The 18,547-nt window shown below is 42.7% G+C and overlaps 1 protein-coding gene across 2 annotated transcripts in view; it reads right to left on the reverse strand.

The window, feature by feature from the left end:
- Nucleotides 1-18,547, reverse strand: part of LOC118509514 (potassium voltage-gated channel subfamily KQT member 1-like) — a 240,523-nt gene that overhangs the window by 219,385 nt on the left and 2,591 nt on the right. The gene's annotated exons all lie outside the window — the stretch shown is intronic.

The raw sequence follows: 18,547 nt of genomic DNA on the forward strand, positions 1-18,547 counted from the left end.
AGTGTTGCATATTCCAGATAGACAGCATACGGCCACCTCGACCCAAACCACCACCTACCGTCGGGTGTCAACTGTGTGGAATGTGCTGTGCTGTGACTAGGTATCAGGTACGATTATCGTCCAACGTGGAAGTCAAGAGAGGGTGAAAGAGAATGGCTCACTTCCTGCTTCCTGCTGGTTTGATCAGCAGTGTGTATCTTAAGCAACGCTCAAGTAGAGTGTCTCGTCTGCCGAAGCAGTTTGCTGCGACAAGCAGCAAACCATTGATTGCACATGAAGGTCCACGTGAGTCGGACAACGTTTGAGGACACTGGAGCGTTTAGGACTAGCAGAATAATTATGTGTTGCTACACAAACTATTAAAATACGTTTAAGTTCGCTTTCATCGTAAAAGCGCAGTGCAGGTGTACGCTGGTATATCCACCTGTTAGGTATATACGCAATTATATTCAATCTCTTGGCAAAGTTTGGAGGCTTATAGTTGTCGCAAACAACAATGACCAGAGACCATCCTTCCTTGGCATCCTACAACTTCGAGAAGGCTTGATCTGGTATTTATAGCTTTCTGTTACTTGATTTACCCGGAGCTGGAGAGTTAGTCCGGCGTACGGGTAGGTGGTCTGGATGGGGTTTTAACTCTGGCAAACTCAGCTCCACTAGTGCTTTGGCCACCGGATCACCTCTATAAATACATTTCTAAAGTAAATAAGTCAAGTAAATAAATACAAAAAATTCTTTAATGATTAAATACAACGATAATCTTAAAGCTCATGATGATGGTACATGAAGCCGACAATTGCATACTTTAAGGGGTTAATTTTGAATGCTAGAGTGTTTTGCTTAAGTTATTTTTCTATTTTTTTACAATTAGATTGTCACGAACAGAAATTTAATGTTTTTTTCACTTAAACAAGGATCATTAAATAAGAGGCTCCAAAACTGCTCGGCTCCGTATAACAAACAAGGCTTATTACATAAAATTGGACATTTCTGATAACGTGTTTTAAACATCTAAGCAATTTTCTACGAGGATTTTTTTTCTTTCTTCGTTTGGATTCTTTTTTTTATATTGTGTAGCTCAGCTCTATGCCTAAAAACAAAGGAGCAGATTCACCGAGCTACTTGCATTGTCATAGCATTTTAAATTCCCATGCTTCCTAAAACAGTTTACCAAACGCAATTGCATAAACATTTGAATCTTCCTTCCCAGAACAACGTGACCATATAAAACGATACAACGTTCTCATTCACATTAAAACTTGAACACAAAACAGCTGCTTCACAGGGACAGTTTTCATTAAAATAATAAACCACGCCTTAAAGCAAAACCATAATTGAAAAGTATTCTTGTTTCCTCCCATGTTCCTCACCGCGCTCCCCCGTCTTAACATATTCTGAATTCGGAAGAGTGCGACACCGAGTACACCCCCAGCACGCCCAGACATACATGTCCGCCCGGCCGTGCAGCAGATCGTGTGCGCAACCAAATCCCTGGCCCTGGGATCGTTGGGAAATTATTTACATTTCAAATCAACCATCAAGTCGACCGTGTGTTTACCTTTCCAGCAGCACCCTCGAACCTCGGCTAAAAGAAACGTTTAATTTGTGTAGCCGAGTGAAGAAAATATTGAAAATGCACACACACACATAAACCAGCCACTGGGGGGGAAAGAAAGTGCGCAGGATAAGTTTTTGGACGCAACAAACGGCACCGGCAGCAACAGCAACAACAACAAGTCTCATTTGCAGATGGCGTCACGTGTTTCGGCTTTTGAAGTTTGGAACTGACAGGGCGTAGGAGAGACAGAAGCGAGAAATAAAATATTCCTGGGGACAGAATGGTGGGAGAAAAAAAAACGCAACAAAATGGTTACTTCCAGTCTGTGATTTGTTTGATGGTGACGGGCGACGATGATGATGATGATGATGATAGTAATGATGGTTCTAGATATTTAAATTCTCTATCGTTAGCAAGGTCGTTCCAGCTGTTAATGGCAAGGAAGTTGGGGTTGTTTTAAACTGCAAACAATGTACAGTGCTTTTCCAAACTGAAGCACCATTCTTGGAGTATGTGACCTATATCAAACGAAAACAGACCAACTCACTGTTCCGCAACGGAACTTGGAGTTTTTTTTTTCTGTTCCGAGTCACATAGGGCGAAACCCTTTCAAAGACAACGATGAAATGGCCATAAGCGACGGCAGTAGATGCTATCTTTGCAGCTACAAAAACTCCAAGTTTTGATAGACAAAAATAACAAAGACACATACGCTTAATGTATTTCTTTCCGATTTGGGATTAGAATCGAACAAAGTAAAGTGAGAATGGACTGGGAAGTAGACGATCGATAGCAAGCCCTGAGTATGGGACTGAACAGCCCACACACACACACACAGTCGTACGAAGCTTCGGGTTGAAACGACTTTTTCAACTGGAATCACCCGCTTCCGGCTGTCAGACATTTCAACAGGCGTTGAATTTGGATCCTTCTGTCATAATATCGCTGCCAACGCTTGCCAGAGAAAATCGTTACGAATCGTTCGCCATAATTTGGCAGCCCCAGTATAACGATGGCATGCTATTTTTAAGCGAGGAATTGTTGCAAACTGGCGCGCTTAAAGTGCACCCGAGGAAGGAAATACAATTTTCACGCCCAATTGGGTGGGAACCCTACCCCGGGGAGAAAGCGGGCAATTACATGCACCGTACCGGAACGGCGGTCACGTTTACGTTTGTTTAAATAATCGTACGTCAACGCGACGTTGGTATTAGCATACAGGGAGAGACATGTACACGGCCGGCAGCTTCGTTTTGCAGAAACATCCATTGCTTATTTGTAAGGGAAATTGAATCGATTTTAACCACAGCTCGCTGTTCGAAAGTGCTTCTTCTTCTCCTTCTCTTTCGCTCTCTTCTTGCATCGCTTTTTTTAGATTTGCGAATTCCAAGTGCTTTTCGGTCCCATTTGCGTAATGGGTCGTAAAGCTTGTGTTTGGGGAATTAAATTTTCATCAAGCTCGCATGCTTCGTGAGATGTACACTTTTTGTGAACGGAGAAACCAGAACGATGGCATGTTTGAAGTTGGAACGCATCCCTCGATTGATGGGTGTAAATTATTTCACTGTAAATTGAATGACATATAAAAGCTCTTCACAATGATTGGTGAAGCGTAGGAACGCACCATTTATTTTAAAAATTGTCTTCCATTGCTTTTAAAATAATAGGAAACACAAGCTTTATGATCATCAAAATATATGCCTTCAATCCACCGCCAACATAAACGCTTGCTTCTGACAGAATCAATCGAAACAGCTTACCAAACCTATCGGTACGAACACAACGCAACCAACGGCGATGTGGCCATTTCACGCCGTAACGCCAGGACTGATCGGGAGCTTGCTGGCTTCGACAGATGTCCACTGCATAACTTACCGGTATTACCGTCGTACCAGTCACAATCAGGTGAAAACAACGCCTACGGTACGAAAAATGCATCAGGTCACGAATGCCACCCTACCAATGCTGCCGTATGCATAATGTACATTCAACTCAATTTGTACAATCGATTCCTGTTGCTGTGTGCCGTGTGTTTCACCGGTATACGCATTCTTGCTAAAACCGATACATATTTAACCGTACGCTAGTGAAAAACAATTAGACGAAAGCACACCTCCACCTTGTTAAACATTCAGCAGCTACTAATCGGCGCAGTGTGTTCGATGTGGACACGATAGAAGTAGAAAGTAAAGAGTTCCAGTGTGTCACATGTTGATGATGGAATGATAAGGTAAAAAGAAGGTCATACATGGTCAGTAAAGCAGTATAGTATCTATCATCTAGGGATTTGAAAAACAAAGTTCTTAAAACTTGTTTAAGTATGGAAAACTTCAGAACCTAATGGAGATGCCTGGTTGTTTATGGAGGCGCCAGGTTTTAAATGGAGACGCCTGGTTGTTGGCGTAGATTCCGTTCCTGTCTTCTTTAACACTACGTTTTCGATCTTATTTGCAATAATTAAAATGAAAATAATACAATTCACATGGCTTTCTATGTTTATGGACAGATTTGAGAATTAAACAAGATAAAGAAACAATCAAATTATAATTAAAATTTTACTATTCATAAAATTATTTTAATAAATCTGTGCTTAAAACCAGGTAAACAAATTGTATACAATCAAAAAATGCTTAAAAAAACTTGTTATTGACTTAATTTGTCGACCAAATAGACTGGGTAGTACATTTGGTTAAATCAAATAAATCAGACAACTCATCTTTATTATACAAAACATAATTCTAGCAATATAAATATTTATCATCCGAATCGAATGCTTCCCCACTCTTCATATACACCCTAACCAAAACGCTATTTTACAATAAATCGTATCTTTAACTTTGCCACTGTGATGTACCTTTCACCATAAACCACTGTAAACATACCGAACCAAACCGAACCGGTACGAACGGTCAACATAAATAAAATGGCAAATGTCATCCTGTCCCATCGAACCAAACGTTCACCAAATATTGTTCGTTGAAGATCCGTTGACCCAGCAAAGAGCATTCTGGAACCAACGCTAGACTCACACACACACACACACACACACACTCACACCTTGACCGAAACCGGTGAAGATGCCTCCGGCAAAATGTTGCCCCGGTCAAAGTCGACCAAAGACTCCATTGCTCGTGATAAATTATCAACTTCGGCCCTGAACTCCCGGACCAAACCACTCGGTAGCTCAATCGAACTGGGGCCGGAGTGTATCGAAGCACAAATTAAACCTTCCGCTCGCACATGCAGTCGGGCAGAAATTATTGGCATTCTCAACTTTTTCCTCAAGTTGTCCTGTTATTTTTTCGTTTGCCTCCTCTTCGTGAGCAGAAGCTGGCAACGGGGACGGGCAATAGTACTGTGAGAGGGAAATAAATTTTCCACATCTTCATTTTCTGCTACCTTTCCGTCAACGTTCAGCAACTCATTTCAGTTCTCATCTTGCTGCTAATGGGTGTGTTTCCTTAGCTCGAGTTTTCTTTTTCGCCCGTTTTGCGGTTGGGCAGCCATGTTTCTGAGCTTTCGTTTTTTTTTCACGCTACAATTGAACAAATAATTGATCTTTGCTCGCTCGATGGTCATGTTTCCGTCCTCTCGAAAAGGCGAACAAAAAACACAAGTCCGTTGACATAAGGACATATTTCCATCAAACCATTGCTGCTGCTGCTGCTTCTGTCGCTAATGATGACGTATAAAAGGTTCTGAACCGGGGAGCGTTTTCTGCCCCCGTGTTGTCGACACGCCCGGTAAGAGCACCATTATATCAACTGCAGAACGATGAACAATTTTATGTTTTTCACTCAGGCACACGATTGGTTGCTCCTTGCAAGGAGCGGTGGTGGACAGACCGTCTGGTACGATCTTTGCACTGATGTAATTAACCGTTTGAAGAATGCTTACGATATTCGTTCCCACACCGGTTCGTTCCTTCGTTCGTCGCGCCGCGCAAGGGCCAAATACTAAAAGCACATTTGCTGTAATATGAATTTAATGGCACCATAAAACACATTATGACACAGATTATCCCGTGCCAGCCCTAGCCTCCGGTACTGCCCGACCTTTTGTTCGTACGTTACTCCATTGTGTTGTTTCGTTTGCTTTCAATCCACCGTGCCATGTTTCGCTGCCCAACGAAACAACCTGAGAACATCCTTACGGTACAGATTGTAGCAACAGATATCCCTTTTTTATGTTGAAAGACCTCCAGCAGCAGCAGCATCAGCAGCCACTCTACGCCATGGTGCTATCAAGTTCCAGTAACCTCCCACTGGTTGAGTAGTTGTGAGTGATAGAATTTTTAAACCGCCTCCCTTTAAGCTGCCGGCCATTCGTTATGCGGGTGGACAATATTTTACCGGCTCGTCAGTAACGACAGTGGAAGCTTTTGCCGCCGGTTTTTGTTAACCCAAACAGGCACGGTACATTACTTCGGCCGGCAGAAGGCGAAAGTCAGGGCGGATATGAATCGACTGTCATTAAAATTTGCACTGCGAGCTTTCGTAAACAGTTAAAAGGGGCGTATCAAAATTGTACTTATCATTCTTTGGATTCTTGTAAGAAGCAGCGTTCAGCCGTCAGGATGAAGGATGCTAGTCTTATACTTAAAACACCCCGAAATGTTTACAAGCAGAGGATTGAGCTCGGTGGAGGCGGAAGCTTTGATCTTTTGAACATTTTTTGTTCTCCAATGTTGTTTCGAACGCCTACGTGTTAGCGTTAGAAATCTTGAAGTGAAAAAAACAAAACTGGATCGTGTTTATTAGGGTCGCTGCAGACGAGAGGAACTTAAGCTGGCTAATCTTCAACTCTAGAAGTTTATGAAGGATTAAACAATTATTTTGCTATCGTGGTATTTATTGGCAATTAATATATTAGTTTTTCATAAAGTGAGGTTTTATAACACTTTGCAGTAAATTTGTAACTTATGGCAGATCCTTTCCCATAAAAAATCCTTCCCACTGCTCAAAAACTGCCCCGGCAACGCTGATTTTGTTGTGAGTCGATCCCGTAGGTTGATTGTGATAGTTGAGAGGTGCAGGACTTCAAAGGGATGAACAGCTATACATCACTGTGTACCTGTGTAGCAAAAAATGGTCACCTTTAACCATCTGTGCTACCATTATTTTAGGCTCAGATGGCACATGGATTATTGTCTATCGAACTTCCTGCTCTCTGTTTTTTTTTTAATTTTGCATGAGGGTTGCCTCTTGTCCTTCATACGAGAACAATTGGTTATTCTTTTTGTGTCATGAATGTAGCCAAAAGCTTATGGAAATGCAACTTACTAAACTTCTTTCTGAAAGCTTAGCGGGCTTTAATACGGGCTATCTCGGTTAAGCGTAACGGGCAAGTTATGTCAATTAAGAGGTACCAGACGACTTAACCCTTAAATTTTAATATGCAGATGGAGGAATGATGCTAATGCGTCCACTGGATGGACAAAACCTTGAAGCGGTTGTAGTGCGCCATTAGTCTAAAATCTTATTTAATTAGTTATTTATTAGTCTAAAACATATTTAATGTTAATACAGTAACCATCATCGACAAACAGACGCCAATTTATTTTCTATACCTTTCTTGATCACTCCCCACAGTATCACATTGATAAGCTGTGCGACAGAACAAACCTTCCCCAGAGCTCCAGAAAGACAAACACATGCGCAAAGTACCGTAAATTTCTATTTACTCTTTTGCCTCAACTCTCGCCGAAGCAAAACACACCTAAATTGAGGTGATAATTCTTACTCAATCATGCACGGTAATAATTTTCCACCATTCCACCTAGAACGCACGCTCAATCAACCATACACGGCTTTGATTTAGCAATTTTCCGATCTTCCGCCCTTCGGATGGGATGGTTGTGGGAAGGTGAAAGGAAAACTCCTTCTTTCGAAATAAAACTCGAAAGAAAAGTGTAATTTTATTTATTGTCGATGAAAACGCTTTTGGCACCGTGGTTTCCCGTTTTTTTTTGCTCAATTGCTCACTTATTTGACACCACACCACTTACGTTACAACCGCTAGAACGCCAAAGTCCTTTCATCTTTCATTTTCCATTCCAGTATCCTATTTACAGCTAAAAGTGCTTGTTTGGGGAGTATTGGGAACGTTTTCTTTTTTATTGTGCGCTCCTTCTATTCATAATGCAGTAGGTAAATATCGTGGTTTTGTAAATGTTTTTCGAAAACATAAAAAAAAAACTCTGCGAGCAACCAAAACTCGCGCGCACACACACGCTCTTCTTATCTTGCGTGTGTTTACGGTTAATGCGGGGTTCAGCATTAAAGCAGCAGCAGCAGCAGCAGTGTGAAACTTCTTCAGGAAGTGATGGGTGGGATACGCTTGTGCCCTGGAAAAGCGTGCAAGCAGGAACGCCGAATAGACGACGCGACAGAAGAAAAATCGTCAGTAAGAAGCATTACGCATTGTTCGACGTGTTTCCGACGACTTGAGCCGTGTACGTAGTCTGATGCTTTTAACGCTAATACTTTCGCTTGGTGGAACTTTCTTCCACACAGCAGCGTACGAGTGCCAGTGACACCGGTGTACAGCTTATTTGGAGTTGCTTTCAGAGATATCTTCCCACCAAGCAAGGACAAGTTGGTGGGCCAGAAATTCTCACCTCATCTTCGACAAACCCAACCGAGCAGGGGAAGATATTCCACAGTGTCGTAAAAAGACTCACACAAAAATCACATACACACACACGGTAAGTTGTACTCAATGTACAGCAGGTTCACCGATGTTCACCAATTATGTTCGCGCTCCTGCCGAGCTAATGCATAACAACACCGTACTAATGTCTGCGGGATCATGTCGGTACTTTGTTCGGTGCACAACTTTCTTCCTGTGTCGTGTTGAGCCTTGCCGCCGTTGTGTGTGTGTGTATTTTCCCTTGCTTTGTGCCTTGTGTGTCCTTCACAACAGAGGTGGAAGAAAAAAAACGCCAAGCTGCACTTTACCAGCAGCACTGTGTTTCTGCTCATAGTCCAACTTGCTAGTCCTATGCTTACCGCCAGCAGAGAAGTTAATGTGATAATACGTTATGCGGAGTCAACCGCACATACCGCACAATTAAATGGTGGACTGGCCCTGGAGGCATACGGCAGTCGAACTACGCCACTGGGAACCAACACTCGGGAGAGAGAGAGAGAGCGAGATGACATTCAACCGCAGTGGTGGCCCATGTGGAGCAGTGGTCTGCAGAAAAACCTCACCAAGCCGCACCAGGTAACACAGATAAGCGAACAAAGTGAAAAGATGCTCTTCACGTTATTTTTCTTTTCTTTCTTGCCACTTTCGGCCGTGTTACGCCTCAAGCTCTGCTGAAGTGGTCCGCCATTGTGAAACGATCTACTCGTGGAAGTAAATCTTGAGCTTTACACAAAAGGGATAGATGTAGTACCGGCGGAAATTTTGTCGAAAAGATTTTCCTGCTGCCGAGTATTTTAGTGCTATGGGGAAGTGATAAGATAAGTGGCGTGAGGCGTCTGTTTTGTTTGGTTGAGATTTCAATTTCACTGTCTCGAACGTTGGTGTCTCGAGCGCTGTTTGACAATGGTTTTTTGGTTAGGCAAATTAAGTTAAGCAATTATTTTCACTGCGTAATTGAGTAGCAATGAAGGCAGGTAATTTTCTTGAAAACCTTTCATGATTTTGCCCCTTTACAGGTACAGGCCTAACAATCCTGAAAATTATCGTGCCAGCTTGCCAGGGTCCTACTGTTCTCCCTTTATAGTAGATACGTCTGTGAAACAAGAAACAAAGTCTATCTCCGAGAGTCTTTCCAGGACAGTAGTCTTTTTGTGGAAAAGTATGGTCATTTGAAGAGAAACCGATTTTACCCAGACGGATCCTTCTGAGAGCAGGGCATCGGTTTTGACGTTCATAACATAGAATCCAAATTATTTTTCTAACTACGCCGCGACCTTGCTCAATCTATGTAGCAGGGCTCACCGCAATCTTTTACGCCTTATTGATCAAAAAAGATTGTCCTCCATAGTAATATTTCATCTTCTCAGACAGCTTAAGCCACTTAAGCTCCGACAGCTTAAGCGACAGCCTGTCAAACCACTAAAATCTTTCAAGGTTATTAATAGCCCAGACTACTTCCGACTATCTCTTATTTGGTTGCACGCTCATCGCAGTATTCTAGGTAATACATAGGCACATCAATTGGCCAAAACGAGTTCTTGTGAAGGATCGTTTTTCCTACCTCATGAGCACATGCGTGCCTCTGCGTCTCTCTGCAAGGATCAGTGGCAGAGTCTGAGGGACATGGATGAGCTTGGGAGGTTATTATATTTGATCCCTCCCCAAGTGTCCTTGAAGCTCTGGTTCCATGGCATCTCAGGAGATCGTGCGTTCATGCGAATGATGTCTAGACTTAGGTCTAAAGATCTTGTATTAGGCGTACATATCCACCGTATAGGACAGGTAGACTCCAAAGTATGTGCCTCAGATACCATGGCATAGATCATCTTCCATAATCCTGTTAAACGCAGTCCAGTACATTTGAAAGTTGCCGAACATTCCGATACAGAATCTGCTAGGAAACACGGAGCTATTGCTATTGTGTGCGTGTCAATCTTGTCAATGTGTTGTACTTCGCTTGTATGATTGATTATGTATGAATGGACAGGTGAAAAGCTCAGTACGACACAGAGGAATGTCGGCGAACATACCTCATGCGATGGGAGGATGAGGCGACGCTCGAACCGAGAACGTCAGGATTCAACGCAATCGAGAACCTCCAAAATGGATAACGGGCACACTCCCCTCACGGTACAGACTCTCGCTAAGAAAAGGGTCCTTGCCTTTAGACGCCTTTGGCTCGGAAATAGGAAATGTCTCCCAACTAAAGTGAAAGGTGAAATATAATAAAACTAATCTGTGAATAACAAAAAGGTATGTATTTTTTAGTAAAACCATGCAGCAGAACTCTCACAACTTCAATAGTTTAAAGTGGACCACACATCAAGCATTTCATTTCCACAGCTCAAGGCCAAGACAGAATAGCTTTCTTCATTCTTCAGCGACATTCCCAACTCCACTGCGCTCCCAGGACGTCATGCAGCAAGCACACTTCCTGTGAAAGAAATAAAATCTGCATAGAGATCGCTTATGCAAGCTCTGGCAGCAGCTACGAACAGCTGAAAAAAAAACAACGAACGGAAGAGCAAGAACATATTTCGCCCTAGAGTGGGTCAATATCGTGATGCATTGCACCAATTTTCTATGTCAAGTAGTTGAGTATTGTACCGACCGGGAGGCGGAATGCATCCAAATCGGCAATGATTGCATTAAGCATATGCACCAGATTGAAGCACTGATCAAAATCGGCTCTCGCTCGCCCGAGCTCTTGGAGTGGGTACAGAAAAAAAACAGAACTGACAAAACAATTTTTGGAATTTTAATTTCATCAGCAAAAGTTTTCGCGCTGATGAAACTTTTATATGCATTTATGCAAATCGATTTTTCTGGCCCTCTATCTAATACCGGCCAACGCCCATCGAACGCAACTGTCAGTGCTCAATCATTTAAACTTTAAAATGTAATCCATCAGTCGAAACGGCGGCTGACAAATGCGGCAAGCACTAACTCAAACTTCTATAACTTCTGCCCTCCCCGTTATTATCACGATTGTGCTGGAAAATGACATAAAATTTCCCCGCAGCAGGTCGCTTATCGCGGATCGTGGACACATCGTGGACCCGATGAATAATCCATTTATCCAACGGTCAGCAACCTACCGAAAGCGAGCCGGCCATAATCGTTACAATTTATCACCGATCAACTTCTGTGAAATGGGAGTTAGATTCTTTCGTTTTTATTTTATTGCTCTTTCTTTCTCTCGTTTTTGACCCCCACTTCCCAAAACAGGAATCACACAATCGCGCTAACCCACTCAACCGTACACAAAGCTTCCCATCGAGCGCGTCAAAGTTATTTTAAATTCAATTATCGGCCTTCAGCCTCAACGGAAACCCACACACACACCACATAGGCTGCCATCTGATCCGAGGATGGAAAAACAGTCACGAAAGTGAAGAAAATTGCAACCGTGTGAAGTGAATGAAAAACGGAATCAGGACCGGCAACGGAGGAACAAAAACAACCAACCCAACGTTTACCGCAACTAAACAAAAAGAAGCAATCAAATCAATCCGGAAACGCACCCAACGGACCGGGATGCGGTGACCGGAAAGCGTGCTATTAAAAATGAATGGCCAAATTTTATACCATACGCGACAAAATATTTATTTTACTGTGCCGATTTCGTACGTGTCCGTTTTGGGTGCGTGAATTCGAGTGGATCGTCAGAAGAAGCCGTATTTTGAGTGTGTTCTAAATATAGGACTGAAAAACGCTTTATTCATTTGCCTTCAGAACGCTTTTTGTTCTTACTTGAATAATGAAACTCGCACTTATTTTGTAGTGATCATATTCTGATATAATTTGTGCATATGACATCAAAAACCGCAAACAGAAAATAATTGCTTGTTGTGTATAAACCGCGCCTGAAGGTAGGCAATAAGCACTTATATCAACAGCATAATCGTACTTATTTTGTACGAAACTAGCACTTTATGGAACATTTATAGACATGGACTATGTGTGAAGCAGCCCGGTAGCATATCAAAACCCTTTGAGGCCCTCTAACGTCTCAAATCTATAGAACGCGCCAGAGTTAGATGCCAAGTGAAAACATTATTCGAGGCCCCGTTATGGAATTCAGGGCACTCTAAATGGTCGAAACTTCCAGAACCGCATCGCCAGCTTATAGAATGAAATGCCTCTGGCAATAGCTGCTTGAAAGCTCAGAGTCCCAAACTTTTGGTTAGGGTGGTTATACTCCGAACTACCCCTGGGAGCAGCCACTATAACGAGCCTTATGAGCTGTGCGAATGCATCATTGTTCAGCGCGTAAGACTCGCAAGGCTCCGGTGGACAGGACATGTCACGACAATGGGTCGTCCCAGCTCGTAAAATTTTTTAAGAAACATTCTTATTCTTCTTTTTCTTCTTTCTTCTCCTGCTCCTATGAAGCACGTCTAAAAGACATGGCCTGGTGTCCAATCCGTTTCGAGGAAACTCGGTCCATAGGTGCACTCCTCCACCCCTGGCTGTATCTAATTTCCCTCAGGTCTGACTCCACTTGATCCAGTCAACGAGCTCACTGTACTCCTCTACGCCTCATGCCAAACGGGACGCTGAGGAGCACCTTCCTGGTAGGGCAAAAGTCCGGCATCCCCATCACGTGCCCCAACCAGCGTTTCCCTCCGGCTTTGGCAACCGTCAGGATCTTCCTTCTCCGCACGCCTTGCTCGCACACTCTCCCAAAGACAATCCGTAGCACTCGCCGCTCGAAAATGGCAAGTGCATTGGAGTCCTCCGACAGCATAGTCTAGGCCTCGTGCCCGTAGAGAACTATCTGCCGTATCAGTGTGCGATATATGGCGCATTTCGTGCGATTTAGGAGTCTTCTAGATCTCAGGAGTTTGTAGAGCCGTAGTGCCGTAGTAGGCACGATTCCCTGTTGTTGTCCGAAGTTACGATAGAGCCAAGGTAGCAGAACTCCTCTACTACCTCAAGATCGTCGCCGTCAACTAATACACTGCTGCCGAGTGGTGCTCCTTCCCGGTCAGAGCCTCCTAAAAACAGGTACTTTGTCTTCGTCGCATTGCTCCTCAACCCAATCCTATCGGCCTCGCGTCTTCGAGGGACGAAAGAGAAGTAAGAGACAAATCGAGATGGGTTGTTGGCATTGAAGCGTCCGTTAGAATATCAGAATATTGGATTGGCTGTTTGGCAGTTTGAGGTATCGAAAAATGCTTTTCATCAGCTCTCGGAATTAAAAACTGTGTGTAAAAATCGCATATTTGTGTATAAAAATCGAATATTTGTGCTAATTATTGATCCATATTATTATGTGCACATATATTATTTTTCTAAAAAAATTATTTAATAATATCAATAGGAGAAAATTCTATGGACCTCCCAATAATAATGAGGACGAGCGTCCCTATGGAGAGCGTAGTTTTCGAGCGCAGCATTGCATGTTCCAGCAAGATTGACAAATTTTAATATCACCAATTACATTCAAAAAGGCTCCAGCGTGTGTCCTCTTCCATTAGACATTTAAATCCTTTATGCATACATTTCGAACTGTCTAGTCTTAACGCTAGACATTGAGGTCTTAGGCCGTTGACAATAACTAGTTGGTTAAAGAACTGCCATTCCATGTTCCATGTAACAACAATAACCAAAAAAATATATACCACAATGATGCCCTCTAAATTGATGCTGGCTAAATTGAAAGCCTGTCACTGTTGGTATGCTTGACTTAAGTTGCTCGCAGTTAGATAATAAGAAATCTTAATTTAACCTACACGACGAACTGTTTGCAAACAGACATTGATATTTACTTCATATCATTAATTCTATGCCTTTACTAAAAGCTGACTCAAGCTTCTTCATGACATACTGAATCGCTGTATCAGAGGGAATTAATTATGTCATTCTTTCTGATTCCTTCCCAAACCTGAGATGACAATCGAGCAGAAAATGAAAACATCATCCAAAGAGAAACAAAACAACGAAGTAAAATAAAATAATACAGTTTATATCTCTCATATACACGAAAACTATGTACATATTTTAAGTACATGTGCGATTTCGCTCTCTTTAGTTATTTCTTCACAGCACGACAAAACTTTCTCCATTCCATTGCGCAGAGCAAATTACAATCATAAGGCTTTTACAGCCAAAGCCCGGAGCACTTTTTCTCCTCAGAACGAGCGCCTAACACAAGCAAACTCTCGAAATTATTTAGCGGCAAAAGATAAGATGCTGCGGCCAGTTTCACTACAAATCAAATCTGTTCGATAAGAAGCGAAAAGCCAGTCCGAATCACTGAACGCTTTAAGAGCGCTCGTCGTAAGTAAACAAGAACACGCTTTTGTCGCCACACCCCCGGAAACACACACACACACACACACACACAAACCAATCTACTAGCATCAGCACTGCCAAGGATTCGGAAGCCGAAAACGTTTACCACTAACGACAACAACTAGGGAAAAAAGGACCAACAAGGACACCAAACGAAGCGCTGTGGAAATCCAACCAAAGCGGCACGGCCTCAGCAAACAATTTCCACTCTCTCTCTCTCTCTCTCTCTCTCTCTCTATCGATATTTATTTATAAGCAAAAGACACAATCACACCGAGAGGGTGGAAGGTGAAAGCGGCTCCAGCTACTTGGTGGAAAAACAAATAAACAAACGAATAAACCAGTGCGTCGAACGATAAGAGGCCGTTGGGCCCATTGCGACCTCTTAATAAGCGACCCGAAGCGCGTGTGAACGAACGCGCCTGACCATCCATTCTGCTTACACTAATGCAAAGCAACAAGAACAACCACACCGATACCCTAAACTGCCCCTGAATGGCAAAATGGGGCGGACGCTGGAGATTGTTGCCCGGAATGGCTGATAAAATTTCGTCCGATAAAAGTCAAGAATCGAATCCGAGCAAATACATTCATCAATTAGCTATCGTCCACGGCCGACGGCCTAAACACACCTGAACCGGGCTGGAATGGATTCCGAATGCTCGCCGCATGATTATCTCGCCATACTAATCGTGGCCCGCTAATTTGCACCGATTCACTCGTTCGGTCCGCCATTGGACCGAGGGAAATTGAATCAAATGGGTACAATTATATGTTTTCTCCAAGATCGCCCCTTTCCACCCCGTCGTCCAGAGAGCAAATCAAACTTTATCCCCTCTTTTCCGATGTTCGAAAGCATAATTAATTCTGGGTAAACGAACAAACTGGTCCAGAGGACCAGAAACTTTAAAACACTCGCTCGCCAAGCACACCAAGCGGTGTGCCATTACTTCGATCTCGATCAGCACTCCAGCCTGCATGGATGGGAACCAAAGTTGGTGCTTATCACTTTCCTACACGACCGGCGGCAGAAGAAAGGCCCGAAAGGAACGATGCGGCAGCGATCGAATTAAACTTTTGCCGTGCGAAATCATACCACCAGCAAAACTTTTGCACCTGTGCTCGATCTACTTTTTGGAAGGGAAATTTTGAGGGGGAAATAAGGAAAAAGGGAGGAAAACTTTCAATTCGGCTTCCAGTTTTTTTTTACTCACTTCCTGCCGCGTGCTCTAGTTTCAATTCTACCCGTAGCTAATAAGAACCGGCAACCTGAGCTACCCGGATTGGAGCGTTTTGTGCCAAAACACACAGAACTCGGCTAGGTGCTATGGGATTTAGAAATTAAATTCGATTCGATGTGCATTTGCACAGGTGCTGGTAGATAGTGTTGCGCGAAATCCACACGCACGCACACAAGTGTGTAGTTTGAAATTTCAATCCAAACCCCAACGCCTCCCCAAGCGCTACGATTCGAGGCTAGCGCTAATCCATCCGCTCTTTTTCACCGTGACAGGTGTTGACACTCGTAAGACTAATCATGACACACACACAGGCGCGGAAAGTTTTGCCCGCGCCCACATCAGCGCACCAGCAAGATTAAGCTGCAAATGCAGAGGGGAAGGACCACTAAATCCCTTTTGGAATAGGGGCTGGGAACTTTGTGCCCCACACAAAGCTTAGCCACTCCGTTCAATCCCGGTGGCTGATAGTGGCTGTTTGAACAAAAGCCTAGTTTAGCGCTGCACAAAACGAGATCGATGTGATATGATTTGGCTGTAATGAAAAGTTTCGCGGCGCACGACCAGCAAACAGGGATGGGATGGGAGGATTTGAACTTGGTTTCTAGTGTAGTTATGGTGCCGTGATTGGATACAGCTGATTCATTCGAACCAACGCTGAGATAACCAACTCGAGTGCGGGGTTTTAGGGGTTTTGCGCTGACAAACTCAAAACGGCGGTGTTTGAAGTTAGTGTTCATTTTACGTGGACTTTTCATAATTGTCTCCAGTTTTGAGCAAGTTTTCGCTGATGAAATATCAACTAGAGATAATATGCTGAGTAACCTACAGTGAATGTACGTTCATCGTTAAACTGTACTTAAATGAGCTTTCATTGTCTCGTGATACGATAGTAGTATATGCACTTACTGTTAGAAGATAGCGTCTTGCCAGAACCGCTAGTCGGATTTAATATTTACAAACATTTTTTTTTGTTTCTACATTATTCATAAATGGGTTTTCAGTTAATGCTGTAAATTCAGTAAATCATGAAGTACAGGCGGTTGATAGTACGACAGAAGGATCCACTGGTATATCAAAAATCTTTTTTTGTCGTTTATTTATTGAAGCTTAGGGTCTCTGAGGGCGGCCCAGAGGTAACGGCGCTGGTCTTTACAAGGCAGGACCGGAGTTCAAATCTCATCTGAGCCGTTCTCCCATAATAAGCACTGACTATCCAACTATGCCGTATTAGTAAGCCTAGTAAGCCCGAAACGGCAGGCATGAGACAACGACCTAAGAGGTCGGTAGGCCAAGAAAATGAATAAGATGAGGGGCTCTGATAACTCATTTGCCTCAAATAATATATCAAATGTGTAAATGTAACTCGAAAAAATCAATCGATTGTATGGAATTTTTCGTCCAAATGTTATATTTAAGTGATCCCTTATCTGTTTTTTTTTATCAAATTGTACTGCCTATGGCTTCCATGTTTGCATGTTCAACATTAAATAATAAATATCCAATATAGTTAAATAATAAATATCCAATAGTTTTTTTGTCCAACGTTGGAGAACTAATTAATCGTGGCTTTCTGACGTCGACGTAATGTAACTTGTTTATTAATTCTCTTTTGGACCCTTCGTCAATGTTTTGGGGTATCAAAAGCGAACAAATGTAAGTGTTACTCTCTTTTACTAACCTGGCCCCATAAAGATCACATATTCATTAGATATAAATAACTTTATTCTATACTCATAAAGCTTTAAAAATTCTGCCACTGAAGTGTAGAGCAGAAAGAAAACTCATCTGACACAGGAGCGGATTAACTCACAACTTGGGTAAAGAGCAGCGAAAACGTGGTAAAAACTGATTTCAAGGATGCGTCGGATAAAGGGTGAATGGCTAGGATAAGAAACTCGGGACTCAAACCGAAAACTGGCGTGTGCAAGTAAAAGGTTCAGCATGCAGGGTATCAGATCAGCAAAATGTCCGACCAGTCAACCAAAATTGAAAGAAGGTAAGGGATGCAACTGTATCACTTACGAAATCCCGGTTGGTTGGTTATTACCTATGAATTAAATTTACAATAGGAAATATAATATCGTCTTATTCAATTGATTTCAAAAAATATTTCTGACAAACTTTAAACAAATTGCTAACAATACGGCATCAAGCCGTCATAATAAATAAATAAATAAACTTTAAACAAATCTGAAACTTTACACCCATTAAACTCACGGAACAAATATTTTCCATAAAAACGTTAGTGATTTGATGCAAAGTTTAACCCCTCAAAAGAGTTAAATAAACTATCCTCAATTTTCATAAATTTTATCTAAATTACTCCCAAACAAGGTACGGGTAGTAAAATTGATTTATTCGCACATCAAACGCCAGCGGAGACTGTTAAAATAAATCGTCGCAACGAAACGGAAAACATCCGAACAAAAACTTCCGAACACACACCCGTCCGCTAGCACAACGGGATATAAATTAGAAATCATCTTCAGCCGTACCTATATCCCGAACGGTTCAACCCCGTCTCGAGGCGATCGGCCGTAAGAACCACACAACACCGGGAACCATCTCGCCAATGAAAGCTTACTGCTGAGCGCTTACCACTTGACGTAAGAGAAGCGTGTCCTGTGCTGTAAAATAAATACATACCCCCAGCTATAGGAGCGTAATGTCGAGCGTCAAGGTACAATTGGCAACAACGCATCTACAGTAGACAAAAAAAAACAAGCAACGGAAACCTACCAGAAACCACAGTAGCAGTACAACAGTGTACCTGACCTTCCCACGAGCGTGCGTTGAG

The sequence above is a fragment of the Anopheles stephensi genome, chromosome 3 (assembly GCF_013141755.1).
Source record: "Anopheles stephensi strain Indian chromosome 3, UCI_ANSTEP_V1.0, whole genome shotgun sequence".
NCBI lineage: Eukaryota > Metazoa > Arthropoda > Insecta > Diptera > Culicidae > Anopheles > Anopheles stephensi.